At 26.3% G+C, this 15,622-nt stretch overlaps 1 protein-coding gene and 1 pseudogene across 3 annotated transcripts in view; one reads left to right on the top strand and one right to left on the bottom strand.

Annotated features, from left to right (window-relative positions):
- The window catches only part of LOC149062218 (uncharacterized), a 510,544-nt pseudogene that overhangs the window by 158,153 nt on the left and 336,769 nt on the right, over positions 1–15,622 (bottom strand). The window contains exon 9 of the transcript XR_016190304.1: positions 48–66. The product of XR_016190304.1 is annotated as an uncharacterized LOC149062218 (transcript). The remainder of the gene's footprint in view (positions 1–47; positions 67–15,622) is intronic.
- The window catches only part of LOC107170352 (CD151 antigen-like), a 50,287-nt gene that overhangs the window by 4,284 nt on the left and 30,381 nt on the right, over positions 1–15,622 (top strand). The window lies entirely within an intron of this gene.

The following is a 15,622-nucleotide window of genomic DNA, read 5'->3' as shown; positions in this document are numbered from 1 at the left end:
TAGGTTTTCTCTTAAATATTAATTGCAGTTAGATTAAGTAAGTATACCTACACTTGTAATTATATTCTGTCAAACCATAAATCCTAACAATTAATTTGATTTCACGAGTAATATCGTTAAAAATTTTATTTTGAAAAATAAACTTATATATAATAGGTATTAACACTATTAAATAAACAAATATTTGTGATTTTGTTTTCCTTGTTAATGTTTTTTTTAATTGTCTATAATTTAACGATTTTTAAAAAAATAAGAATACTCCGGTATCGAGTATTGACTTGTACTGAATTCGTCGATTTTTTTTAGTAGCTTCCCGAAACAACGATTAAAAATCTTATACAGAAACTTTTTAGAGAAATTAAGAGATTTAAGCTAACTAGCTTCAAAATAGTTGGTTTTTTAAATGTGATTATTATCATTGTTTTTAAAGTGAATAACATAAAACAAATAAACCCTCTTAGAGCAATTCTATTAAATATAATATTTTTTTTTAATTTAATACAGACCTATTTGATTTATTGAATGACAATATAATTAAAATTGAAATTTTTATAGTACCTAGGTAAAATTATTAAGTGTTAATGTATTGTATTTTTATTTTGAAATCTGTTTCGTATAGGTATACTTGAATAACTTCTATCGAATATTCGAATATCATTAAAATATTGTTTAAGCTACGTAGTTATTACACTTTGTAAAAAAAATTTTAATATTTAAATAATATGTGTTACATAACTATTATACAGTATGATTTGATAATTATTAACTCTTAAGAGTTTATAAACAGGTGAATGGTATAGTTTATACATATTTGAACTCTTTTTATGACATTTAAATTGTTTGTTACTGGTAGAACAGGTATTTTATTACAAAAGCTAAGAAAAACCATAATAACACATGAACGAATCGATAAATAGATTGTTTTAAATTATAAGTACCTATTAAATTAAACAATTACATTGAGTTTGTCCATCTACATCATAACATTTATAAGGAGTACTTACAATTTATTTTAACGATCACTTTTACTTTTCATTACCATCTGATAACATGACATTGTAGGTACGGTACATGTAACTATGTACATTTTATTACAATGCACGAAAGTATGAGACACACCTGATGCTGTGTTTAAATGTCATATATTATAATGATATGTATTACATGTATTCTAATACTTTTCTTTACTGTTGAATAGTTGTAGGTAGATATAATTAGGTATTATTTTCATGATTATATGTCTTACTAATATTATCTACTCGTGTTTGTTTTTACGTGAGAATTAAATAAAAATTTATGGTCTTAATATAGTGTCACACAAAAACTTATTAGTTTGATTGATTAATCAATTTGACATTAATTGGAAAATACGATATACATTAATTCCATAATATTTGTTTATTCACTTATAGCTATATACAATATTGAATGAATTTAACATTCAATTTATTATTATATCATAATAACTGACTAATTTACTATGTACGGCAATTGTACGCATTACCTACTTATATTTATAAATTATATGATTTAAACGTATTTATAATAAGAAATAGAGTAATAAATACATTTTTACTAGTCTATAGGTCATAAACAAATATAATGTAGGTACCTACTTGTTCAGTTTTTCATCCAAGAATATACAAAATATTTTACGAATATTGCAAAAATTAATATTTTAGTCATGTTTTAAAAATAATTTATTCATATATATAGGTACATCTTATTTTAATAATAAGTTTACCAACGTTAGTTAAATACTATGTTCTGTAAAGATAATTACTTACTTCAATGGTACAGACATCTAATGTATTTTACTAACGTTTACTATTTCTTTAAACTTGTCATAGTAATAATTTATAAGTAATAAAAATAATCTATCAACGATTAGGCTAGGTGAAAAAACAATCCCTAAACATTTAATGAATCAGTAATGACTAATGAACTAATGGTCCCTTGAAAATAATTTAGTGACCAATGATTGTTCTATTAAAATGTAGTCACCTAGCAATTTAATATATTTTTTAAGGACGCTGGTATAGCAACACGAAGTTGCTTTACTAGATCACAAACAAGTCATGAAATGCTTTAGAGCTGCATAGCATTAAAAAAAAATTGAAGGTGGTAAAATTAAATAAATATCGGTAAAGAAATGCACCATTCTAATGTTTGCTTTAAGGCAGAAAATGTCACGGCCTGATAACACGACCCTCAAAGCGGAAAGTCAATTATTTAATTATCTTTTGTGTTGGAATGGGTGATACATGACAACCATTTTAAGAGGGTGCGTAAAATATTAAAAAATGAGGCTTCTGACAGAACGCAGAGTTCTTATACGTGTATGCCACATCAAAAATAATGTAACATTTTAAACACATATGCATTTATATATTTTATTACCATACGTTATGTCTTTATAATATAGAGGAAATCAAAATCAAACCAAAGAACAATTAACATTAAGAAGGTGTGTGTTTGATCTAAATAAGGTTGATAAGTTATTTTAAAAAGTGAGAATTAACATAAATCGTAATAACATGTACTCGTCTGCAGGTACCTTGTAAATACTAACATACAGTTGTACCTAATTATCATTAAACATAATATTAAAATTTATAATTTATTCATGGAATTTTATTATTATTATTAATTGTATAGGATATTACTTTATGAGTAGGTTAGGTGTATTGCCGTGTTATGCGATTCGCCCAATGTTTGGATAATATTATATGTTTACCTTGTCCTTTAGACCATGAAATATTTTCACTGTTTTATATATTAGTCATTAGAATATAAATCAGAATAGTCCGCAGAAGCCAAAGACCTTCGTCCTGCATGAAGTTTATACTTGGTAGAATAGTAGCCTAGTTAGCTATACTAATGTAAATGCACATTACACATAACGACAACAATATGACGCATAAAACACTCGTATGCATGAATAATATGGTATCCACCTATAAAAACATGCAGGGGTAAGATGACCATTTATTGTATTTGGTCATTTGTTTCAGCAATGTGCGTAATTAAATGCTGCTTATACTCACAAATTATTAATAACTACTGTCTAGTTTATTGTAATGCAGTCGTTCAAGATCGTAAAAATTGTAGAAATTAATTTTCCCTGTCATTTATCAAGGCTAAGAATTTCGATCAATTGTTCTAATAACGCGTTAAGTAGATTTAAACTAAAAACATTATTCATTTAAAAAACAGTAAAATAATTGTAACCGGTTGATAATTAAAATTACCTATGTAGATGCACTGACGACATATAATTAACTAAAAAGTATGAGGTTATTATGATGAAATATTACAATTTACGATATATTTTCCTATATCACGAAGAAATATTTTCAAATATTTTAACTGTGAAGTACGTAAAAACATATTCAATTAGTGAAAAAGTAAAAAAAGTTTTTTCGAATAAAATAATTATTGATTTAAATTAAAATTATGTAGAAAAAAAATTACTAGTTCAGTAACTTCTATGACTTATTGTAAATTTAAATTTAACTTTAAAATTTTTTAAGGTCAAGTCTTGATATTCATTTATCATTATTATACAATTATATTTATTTTCTCATTTTAGTAATATCTGAGAATAAACTAAACATATTGATATTAATATCCGACGACGACCCATAGGTTCTAAGATTCCTTTCTAAGTTATAAATAAAACTTACAATTACATATGACAGCAATTTGAACAATTTATAAGTTAAATCAATTAATAACTAAATAAACTTATATGAGTTGTAAGAATTGAATTTATTATTAATTATTAATACATTATAATAGATCCATTAAATGTAATGAAATAAACATCATACTTTACGTTTTTTCTTTTATAAGTTATAACTCTTATACAAATTACAGTAAAAATTATACAGTAATTGAGATTATGATTATGTGTGAATATTAACATAATAATTAGGGATGAAAATGTCAAGCCTAAACAATCCTAGAATAATTTTAAGAGTTACAGTCAAAAAACTATAAATCGCGTGTATTTTACAGTTTTTTGGTTGAGTTGCTACAACTTGGTCAATTTTGTACTAATAACGTTGGTTTAGCTACCAAAATTCATTAAAAAATCAGGCGAAAAATAATAAGTGGTTAAAATAGGTGGTTACCATTTTAAGAAAAAAAGTTGTACTGCGCGTGCACGTGTCTAATTAAGTTGAAAAAATTCAAAGGCGATAAAAATGCGTATTTTTACGTCATAACAACCGACCAAAAAATAGAATTAAAATCGTAGGACTCTACATAAATTCATTGGGTGTTCTCAGTTAGCGTTTATACACACTGTATATATTTTTTTTATTTATTATTTAACAATAATTATAACAGATTTCTATAAGTGTCGAAAATAAAACTATTGTCAATATATCACTTGATTTTACTTAGATAATTATCTAAGTAATTTATATTTAAGAATGCAGCATCAGTAATTCAATTATAAGTTATTAATATCCGATATCTGAAATGGTAACAGGATAGAAACTTTAAAAACTCTTATTTTTATTTAAAGTGGATTTAGGTAAATAGATATTTGTTAGTTTAGCTATATTACTTCAATGCTAAGAAACTGGTAATCAATTTATGATGAAAAAATACATAAATAATTATCATCAATATAACATACAATAATGTTATCATATCACTTGCTTCCATATTTTTTAAATAAGGTTTGCATCAATAAAATATAAATATAATCAATAATTTCTTCACATAATTAATAATCAATCAATAATCAAATAGCCAAATTATATTAATATAAATGCGATTATTGAGGTCTTATTAATTATTATTACGTCTTCTTGTGTGTTCAATAAATTGTCTAAGTAGGTATTTTGACTTTTACATATTATAATATTATTAGTTATTAGAGTATATTTATTTATTACAAATATGTATTATTTACAGATACCTATATAATTATTTTTGAACTACTTGCTTGTAAAATCATAAAAAATAAGTCAATAATTGTAAAATATATTAAATTAGACAAGGAGGTAATGGTTTTCATAATAATAATATACTACTGTGACATTTTTTTCTACGAAGGTGTTATTTAGTAGGTACCGATCGTCATGTTTTTCAATGATGATTATTACTGTAAAATATAATTGACACATCTGCATTTTATCAATAACACATCAAATTGAACAGTCGTTCTATAAATTTTAATTTATTTTTTTCGTGTAGGTTCCTTCCTATCTATATTTAATACAATGTATCGAATATAAGTTTTGTATAAATGAAATTAGTCGTTTCGTGGACTGGACAAATTACTACTGTTACTAGTAATAGAACTAGACTGCAATAACAACACTTTATGTTTGCATATACAGAGTGATTCTTTTAAGTGGGTACACTAATTATCTCGAAAAGTATTAACTTTTTTCAAAATATTTTTTTTACATGGTTTCAAGTTGTTAAAAACCCAACGATTTTATTAAAAAATTATATTTTTTATCCTTCTCATTTTTTAAGTTTTTTACTTTTTTGAATGACAACATAGAGTTTTAATTTCATATTCCAAAGCAGAATATTTTTCTAAGTATTTTGATTCATAAAAATCGAATTTAGGGCTAGTAGTTTTTGAGTTATAAGTATTTAAAGTTTAGATTTGTTACCCCGCAAAATGTTTGTCCACTACTCCGCTTGTCTAAACTTTAAATACATATAACTCATAAATTACTCGTCCTAAATTCGATTTTTATGAATCAAAATACTTAGAAAAATATTCTGCTTTGGAATATGAAATTAAAACTCTATGTTGTCATTCAAAAAAGTAAAAAAAACTTAAAAAATTATAAGGATAAAAAATATTTTAAAAAATAATTTTTTAATAAAAACGTTGGTTTTTTAACAACTCGAAACCATGTAAAAATATATTTTGAAAAAAGTAAATACTTTTCGAGATAATTAGTGTACCCGTTTAAAAGAATCACCCTGTATATATACATTAAACTTTTTAAGAAATATATATGTACATATATTCATATTTATACCTACCACATAATACATATCGATGTTTTAGAAAATTACACTATTTGGTGTGGTATTTATTTAAATTGAAATCTTATAAGTACCTAAAAATATTGTTCAATTTAATTATTCGGATACAGTAAAAACTCTAAGAAAATGACAATATATCAGTCGTTACAATCTTATTCACTTTTCGGAGTTGTCGCTATTCAGAGGTATATTAATTGGTAGAAAGTTTGTAATTTTAAAAGTCCACTATTTTAAGGTATTCGGTGTATTCACTATTTAGAGGTAAGCGTCGGGGTAGCTGTTCCACTGTAGATATATATATATATATATATATATACATATATTATAATATTTTTCTCAAATTTTTAATGTATCTATTAGTTAACCGAGTTATTTAGACACCGAAATTAACAAACATGCAATAATAAAGTATATATGCTTATATTGGCACATTATATATATATTCATATTATGTATTCATTTTCACTATAAAATTAGAACAATTTACCAATAATTTTTTCCAATATTTAGAAAAGATTTATGCAGATCTTGTAGTATTATAACTTAGGACTGAGAACGAAACTATATTATATATATTAGTTAGGTAGTTAGGTACTTTTAAGCTTTAAATGACGATTGAATACGAAATACGCATTCTCTGTATAAGCAATTTCATTTACACAAATTCCTACACGTAAAGGAATAAAAGACAAATAATTAGTGGCTATATTGTTGGCTATGCGATTTCATATATTCCACATATTATAGTCACATACGTATGTGTCATCTAGTTATTGTTAAAAACCGAACCTTATGTTAAATTTGATAATATGACCAAAATTATATGTGTGATATTCTATGATACTTAAAATTAAAAATATCTATAATTCATAATATAAAGTAGTATCTTTTTTATTATTTTGTTATATCATGTATGCAATTTTACTTGTGTCCTAATTATTATAATTTATATTTATTGTACCTGTGATTTTGTTGTATTTTTGGGCCATCGACGTGTTAAATTACTGTATTATTGTTGTGTGCTGTACTAAATGAGGAATTTTTATTCCATAAATTAATAAACAAATAATATATTAAAAAGTTCGTTGAAAATGTAGGTGCCTATATGATATGGGTATAGCCACATTTATACGGGCAAATCCAACCAAATGTTCGAACACCGGAATAAATTCTTCTTTTCGAATTCCGAGACAACGACCGTATCTTAGGTTGGTTTTGAATAATACTTACAACTTATGTTTTGTAATTTAATTATTATATTATTAAATGTTCATAAATTATGATTATACCTTACTCGTATCTATCAAATTGCTGTAGTAGGTACGATTTGAAGTATATATTATGTATGGAAGTTATTGTATAAATCTTCTCTGAATTTCGTTACCTGTATTATCCTAATATTATATTTATTTTTTATACGCTAATCATTTCTCTTTGGTCATTGCTCACAAAGCTGTGTGAGTAGGTGCACGTATCTTGTAAGCATCGGTACATAGGTGTCCGTCATCATTCGTCAATCGTCGTCGCTGCAGCAGAGAATCGCGATTTCAAAACACAGAGTCATCGTCTCTTTATAGTAGGTATATCGTATATATAGAGACCTGGCTATCTTGAAATTTACTGTACGGTTGTCTAATCTTTCGTTTCTATCACGTTTTACCGGCGGCGGCCAATATACATGTAATGGGAAGGGGGAACGAACGTTTAAAACTGTCGTTCGGTCATCTGAAGGTCTCTGAGATGACGTTTATAAAGTATGTTTAATACATATATATTTAACCTGCCTATTATATTTTTTATTTTAGTCGGCGGTGTCCGCGGGCGGCTTAGTTTTTTCGATATCTGCAGTAGATTGGCACAGTTGACGCCACCTTGACTCTTAAGCAATATTGTTGTGCCTATATTATACACGTGCAGTGTAAATCTGTAGGTATATACTTTTCGCATTACCTACAATATTGTATCTAGTGGGATTTTTTTGCGTAACGTCTAAGATTCGTGTATGATCATTTTATTATCATTAACTCGATGAATAATGTTGTGGGTCGTCATTATATTGTATTATAAATTACTGAGGTAAGAACCTATATCTGTATATAATATAAGTGATGAGTGTTATTTGTCATTTAATTAAATTTTAATTATATAGAAAGAGAGATACCTTTATTCTCTACGGGGCAATTAAAAATATTAAGTTTCTATTCGGTTTAATATGTAAAAGGCGTACTCTAACATATCAATTAAGTTGTATACTTAAGCGAGTAACTATAGAACTATTTTACAGATATATAGTCAAACTCAAAAGAAATATTTGGTGAATTCCAAACGAAATCAGCCGTTTAAAAAAATGTTCTCAAAGTTACGTGTTAATTTAAATTGTTTGGTCTGAGTTTGACTCTTGTCGAGTGGTTTTATATGCACAATATTTTGTTAAAATATATTTTAGGCGTATATAGGTTATTATTAATTTTAATATAAGACATTCAGTGGTATATTTTCTTACTTCAAATTCTTTGTGAGGCAACGAAAGTATTGATTTTATAATGGTAATATTTTGATTTGAATTATATATGCACAGTTTTACAGAAATTTAGCGAAATATATATCTCAATTAAACATTTGATTTTTTTTAGTCCATAGTTTTCTAATAAGCATAAGAAAAATCTAATAAAAATAGAAATATAGTGTTAAAATATTTGAATATATTATGTTATGTTAAGAATAATATTAAATAAACAGAAAAGTTTTAGCAAATACGCCGCGTGGTCTTAACCAAACACAGCCACAGAAAATATTTCAAAATAAAATTTTAAAAATAGAAATATAATCTTAATTTATTAATTCTGAACACAATTTAATTTCAATATATAATTTCCATAATAGTCTAGAAAAAAGGCTGACACACTCAAACATTACAAAATATTAATTATTATTTTTGTTAATTTTTTGTTTATTATTTTACAAAATTGAAATCAAATTATTCTAAGTAGGCTTTATTTAACCCGGTTTAAATATTAAAAATAATGTCTTTCTCAAGTCTTACGTTTTACTTATGACTTAAGTGTTAAGTCTTCAATAAAATTCATGAACAATACCTACATTCGTTCAAGAATAGAAAAGTATTAAGTACCTACCTACCTACCTAACTAGTACTTATTATTTTAATTATGATACTTATTTATAAATATATTTATGAAACAAAAATGAGATTAACAGACGAATATACAGGTAGATTATTAGTAAATTCTAGGTTTACCATACTTTAAAAATACTTTTATGTAATCATTTTTATCATGTCAGTTTATTTATTTTTAATTTCAGTCAACCAATCAACAATATTATAAATCATAGTAGGTAGGTACACTAAATACTTAATACTTAATACCTATATAAGTAATTTATCTAATATTCACTATATACTACGTATAAATATTACATTTGCTGATATGTCGGTAGGAATTGAAAACGCTCTTGTCGGTCGATTTATTGTTTTTAGAATATTATAGGTACCTACTGTATAGGTTACTATTAGGTTTAAGTACCTACTGTACATGTAATGGATCTGAAACTATCCACAACCATACTTTCCCGGCAGCTATACAGTAAAAGAGAGCCTTGGACCCGCTTCTACTTCAGATATAGATCATAGATACAAACACACTTTATTGTACATAGGTAATTGCAGTTGATGACCAACTAGAGCCCGGTTGTGTATTATTGCGTGGAGGGAGGAGATGATGACGAGGGGGTCTCAAGGAGTATAATACGCGGGGGCACTGGAGATCGACTTTCTCGCGCCGAATGTGATATAATATTATAACTCGGCATGCCGCGAAATGGAATTACGGTCAAGGTCGTCGCCGTCCACCATTGGATTCGGCCCGCGTGCGAGTTTCCCATACATAATATATATTATAATGTATTATGTATATATGTGACATACGCCGGAGGAGCATACTAATATATATAATATGAAATATTATGTTTAATATATTATTACTAATAATATACGTTTTTCAATATAAGCTACCTACTATGACCATACTTTTAGTGGCCAGTTATTTATGCCACTATGTCCATTGTTCAAGAAAAAATATTAATGCATTATTTTACTATTTAAATCACATTTAAAGTATAAATTCAATTTACGGTAAAGCACTAAGAGCATTATGATTTATTAAGCGCAATTGTTGGGATTTCTGAGATATTAAAATTTCAAAGTTTTATTTTGAATTTTCTATCCGTTATTAAAGTTTAGATCCATAATTTTGGAATCCAATAGTCAGGTTGGTATTATAAAAGTATATGAAAAAAATTAGTAAAGTGAGTGCTGTGGAATCAAGTCACTAGCGGCTAGCAAATAGACGCACAATGGAAGATGTAAAATGTATAATACACATTTATATATATATATATTATAATTGATTATATACCATACATATTTAGTATTTACTTATCACTTTCACTTATATATGGTATAATATAAGCTTATAAACGTGAAATGGTTGATTTTCCAGAATTATTAGAAAAAATTGTATTTTAATTTATTAGTTTCTTTCTTTTGATGGAAAAATTTTTTCCATCAAACCGCTTAAACTCGCGTAATCGTATATTAAATAATAAATAATCCTACAAATCGTAAAATCTTTGATTTTTTCCATAACTCTGATTAATGTCCGTTGACCATTTATCATTACTCATTACATATTAATTATATTTTATTAAAAATAATTACCAAACAATTAATATAATCATAACATATTGTATTGTAGGTATACGCTGTATTTTTTTTTTTGAGTTATTTAATAGGTTAATTACTGTGGATACGGTATGGTTGGTTATACACGTGTACCTATATGTGGCGAGGATTTGTCACTAAAAACCTGGGAGATCACCCATCCGGGAACTTGTGATAACTTGTGATGATGCTCGGCCTTAAAACACGTTAGTGACTGAGGCCAAACACTATATAATTTATATTCTTAAATGATGAAATTTAATTAAGTTTTATAATTTGGAACTGTTAATCTCTGTAATTTTACTACTATATGGCGTGTTGGTAAAAGAATAAATCTTAGCTCGCCTTCACTTAAATACAAATTATACGGATATCACAGTTCAACATGAAAGTTGTTTATACTGTGAAGAAATCTCTCTATTAACATTTTGGAATTGTATTGTTAAAAAATGTTTTCATATGATTTAAATTTAATTTCATAAGAAAAAAAATATTTATATTAATTAATATTATGATAATTAGGGTTAGGATGTTTATGACCTTAAAAACACTAAAAAATGAATGCAAAATATGCAAAATAAATATCAAAATATGTCCTTAAAAAAAATTAAAGATACCCTTTTAAAAAATTTTTATTAGTTCATTAATATTTCTAATCCAAAATGTATTTTAAATTAATTTACAACTTTTTTTATAACATTAAATTTAAATACAAATTCATAAAAATATAGGTACTTAAATATAATTTTGTTCTTACTCAAAAGACACATATATAAGTATATATACAAATGTGTAGATTAATTGTCACTGTTTTCCTTTGTTTCACTTTTGGTACAACTTCTCTGAATTGATTTGAACGATAAGAATTTTGTTTAAGTTTTCAAATAGAAACTTACGTCTGTTTTCGGATAATACATTTTTGTAAGTCGAAAAACTTCGTTCAACATCAACAGATGTGATGAATGAATATTTTTTTTTTATTATTATAATCTTAAAATGTTTCAGCACACATGGTGCTATTACAAGTAATATTTTTTTAACAATGCATTAAAATTATACATGTATTTTTAACATTGATACATTTGAGTAATCATAGTTATACATATAGATGAGCAAATGTGTATATAGTATGAGTGCAAGTGTATTCTTCAATGGGTCTTCTGATGACGACTCTTCGCTATCCGTTTGGAGAATGTCCTGAGGGAATCAAGTTCGTAGACGTCTGTTTAGTGTTATTTTTCCTAGGTGGTAGTGACGGGCTCCGTCCGAATTATTTGAACTGTAGTGAAAGTTTTGGAATTGCGTCTTTATCCATTTGTTATTGAAGGGTATACCTGTATCATTGTGAGTTTGACTGTTTCTCATAAACCACGGAGCTTTGAGGCAAATCCTCAAAACTTTGTTTCGTAAAATTTGAATCTTTATTATTTAGTGGTTGATAAGTGAATATTTAATGTGTACACTCATCTATTATTTGTTCAGCTGGTAAACTGAGTTTTGAAGTTTTATTCTCATCAAGTATTTCAGTGATTTTTAATATTATTTTGATATCTGGATTTTTGCTCAAAACAAACTTCATTTTTAATAATTCATCCGATATGGTTTTGTGAATTTCCCGCAATGATTCTCCAACGTAGTTCTTTATAATTTTAAGCGATTCAGTTAAATAATAAACTTCTGGTTTCTAAACGAGTTAGTTCCGTTGATAAAAAGCAAAAATTAATTTTCATTTTAAATTTGTTTCTAAATTTGATTTTTCAAACAGTTGTTGAGTGTTTTTTATGCAAATTGCATCTTCAGAATTTAATTCGGAAATACTGATTTTAGACCGTCGTAGATTTTGCAATAATAGTTAATTAATTTTAATCTTTGAATATGATTAGGTGGTTTAAGAAAAATCTTTTGATAATTTGAGATATGATCATTTACGTCTAGGAATTTTCCTCTGACATTTTGAATACAATAATTTTATAGTTTTTCCCAGATTTTATCATGTTAGGCTCAGCATCAGTAACAAAAAGCAAAATATTTTCTCGTTGTATGATTTTTGGCCATAATAAAAGCATAGCATTTTCGAATAGTTGAATAATTGCTGAATTTTGGAGTTAAATAAAAAGGTTTTATTGGTTTTATTAATATTCCAATAATTATATTCCCGATATATGGTCCACCTGTATCAATAATTTGTATAATCTGTAATAATTGATAATATTTACAAATATAAAATACTCATAAATCTAAAGACAAATTATGTGCTATATAGCGGATAATTACCGGATATATTAAGCGTTATAAGACAATCAGCAACAACACAAGTGGGAGTAAATAATTATTATACTCGTTGCCTATAGTCTATGAGTATATAATATATACTTATATTAAGTACTGAACATATAAATATGATCAAACTTTTAGTTCTTAGTATGTGGCTATATCTATAGGTAAGCATTTAGATACATACATATTAGATAATACATAATAATTTATCAAATATCGGGTTATAATAGAATAATAAACCCGATATTTGATTTTAAAAAAATATCAATTTTATATTTACTAAATAAGTTGATATATATTATACATAAGTATATGTTTTTGCCTACAATTTATTTATAAGTAATCTGTTTTGAGGTAAAATATAATATATTTGTTTACGGAGATCAAAAAAAAAAAATTAAAATTATGTTCCGGTTAAGCCACTTTCGGAACTTATCGTTTATAATAATTTTTATCATTGCGTAGTATAATACATATGTAGGTGCCTATGGTATGCCGTGATGCTTAAGATTATAGATGGAGTAGATCATTATGCCTCTTTCATCATATTTTGGGCCCTTGTACTAAATGTTTTTGCGGGTCCCATAAAATAATTGAGTATTCCTATACAAATTCCAAATTCATTTCAATAAACTCCTGTACTCCAGTCGCAACAGCTCTTGTCAGTAATTATTTCAAATAGGTATATAAAATTGAAGAACAAATCATTTTATTCTCTAGGTTTTCCCATAAAACAGATCGTACCTATGTTATTTGATTAACTGTAGGTACTAAATAATAATGTGACAAATTATTATAAGTCAGCGTCATGATTATTCGATCATTTTGTACAAAAATAAGTAAGTAGTAGGTGAAGGATGAGATGAAAAAGATATTTTGTAGATGATTTTTGATAAATTATGACTAGGAAAAAAATGTATAGATATTTATGTTGACACGAGCACCCACGATGTCATGCAAAACTTACACTATCCTTGTGTCTACCCCAAGTCGAATTTAATTAATTTTTTCCCTCGTTTGGTGTAGGTATAACTAACATAACTGTAGGTATTCGCATAATCATCGCCAATGCCACACGGTTACCGAAATTCACATGGGAAATAACAACACCGGGAATATCATAAAACATATTTTTATTGTCACGAATCACGACCGACTAGCTGTATCGCTGTATGTATTATAATGTTAAGTTTTCATGGTCAATTTTACACTGACACCGTATAATAATGTACTTATCAGTTTCGTCATCGTTTATCGTGTAATATATTATGATGATTGCTGCCGCGCCGTGTAAGTACGGTATTATTATGTGTTGTGTTTTATAGGTTGTCCGGCTGTACATATAGCGCGTCCTCGTGATCGAGATTAAAGTCCCCAAAAATGTAACCGTAATCTATTGTAATTAGAGCGCGGATTTCTATGCAATTACATATTTTTTTCATTTTAACATTTTTGGATTGTTGTCAGTTATGTCCACGAATCATCATAATTTGAAGCGAATGGTGAATTTTTTTTTGCATATTTCTACATATTTAAAGGTTATTGCATATTTTTGCATATTTTGGCAAAATTCAAAATTTATTGCATATTGAAGCGAAAATTTAAAATAATATTTTGTCAAGTAGAAAAATTAAAACTAAATTTCATAGTCACTAAATAATAATTTATATATATATATTTATTTAAACCTTTATAATATAAATAATCGATTACGACGTAAAGTAATGCTGTGTCAGTCGGTTGTCGACATACCACTCGACACTCAGTTACATCGGTTAAGTAGCTCGAAGATCTTTATCAAGACCCGACAATACTAAGTTGCTTCAAATATGCTCCAATAACTTCGGTTGACGTCGAACGTTCGTTCTCAGTCTTTAAAAATATGTTAACCGACAAACGACACAGCTTCGCAGAAGAAACACTTGAAATGCATATGATTATTCATTTTAATAATAAATAAAAATAAATTAAGGTTTTCAGAAAATTTCCTAAATTTTTTTTATTAAATATTTAAATAATTAATTATTATAAGTTTTACTGTAAATTTTAAATAAATATGCATATTTTTTTACATATTTTTATGATTTTGACTGCATATTTTTTTTATATATTTTCATGATTTTAACTGCATATTTTCATGATTTTTACTGCATATTATATGGCATAATTCGATACTTATAAGTGCATAAAAATCCACGCTCTAATTATAATGTACATACGAGTATACGATATGATTACGTCTTAGAAAACAAAACATCAAATTTTCTCAAAAAACATGTTTATTATATCAAAAAGTTCAGAAATTCCTTGTAGTCGTCGTCGTTAATTACTTCTTACGAATAATCTACATTATCAACATCAAATCAATGATGTTTAAATAATGTTTTCATTCACAAAATCGTTTAATATTTATGAAAAAAAATCATAATATGGCGTCATATGTTAAGGACCTAGTGAAGTAAAAATTTAATTACTTTTTTATTTTTCTAAAAAAATTGTAAATCGTTGATACGTATATTATCATAAAACATATAATATCTTTCCTGGTTAAACGGTCAAACCACCGTAGTACTATTATAA

This window comes from Diuraphis noxia, unplaced genomic scaffold (assembly GCF_037042655.1).
Source record: "Diuraphis noxia isolate RWA-SAM2 unplaced genomic scaffold, SU_Dnox_SAM2 contig0001, whole genome shotgun sequence".
Lineage (NCBI taxonomy): Eukaryota > Metazoa > Arthropoda > Insecta > Hemiptera > Aphididae > Diuraphis > Diuraphis noxia.
The sequence above is the reverse complement of the archived record's forward strand: the minus strand, read 5'-3'. Positions and strand labels throughout refer to the sequence as shown.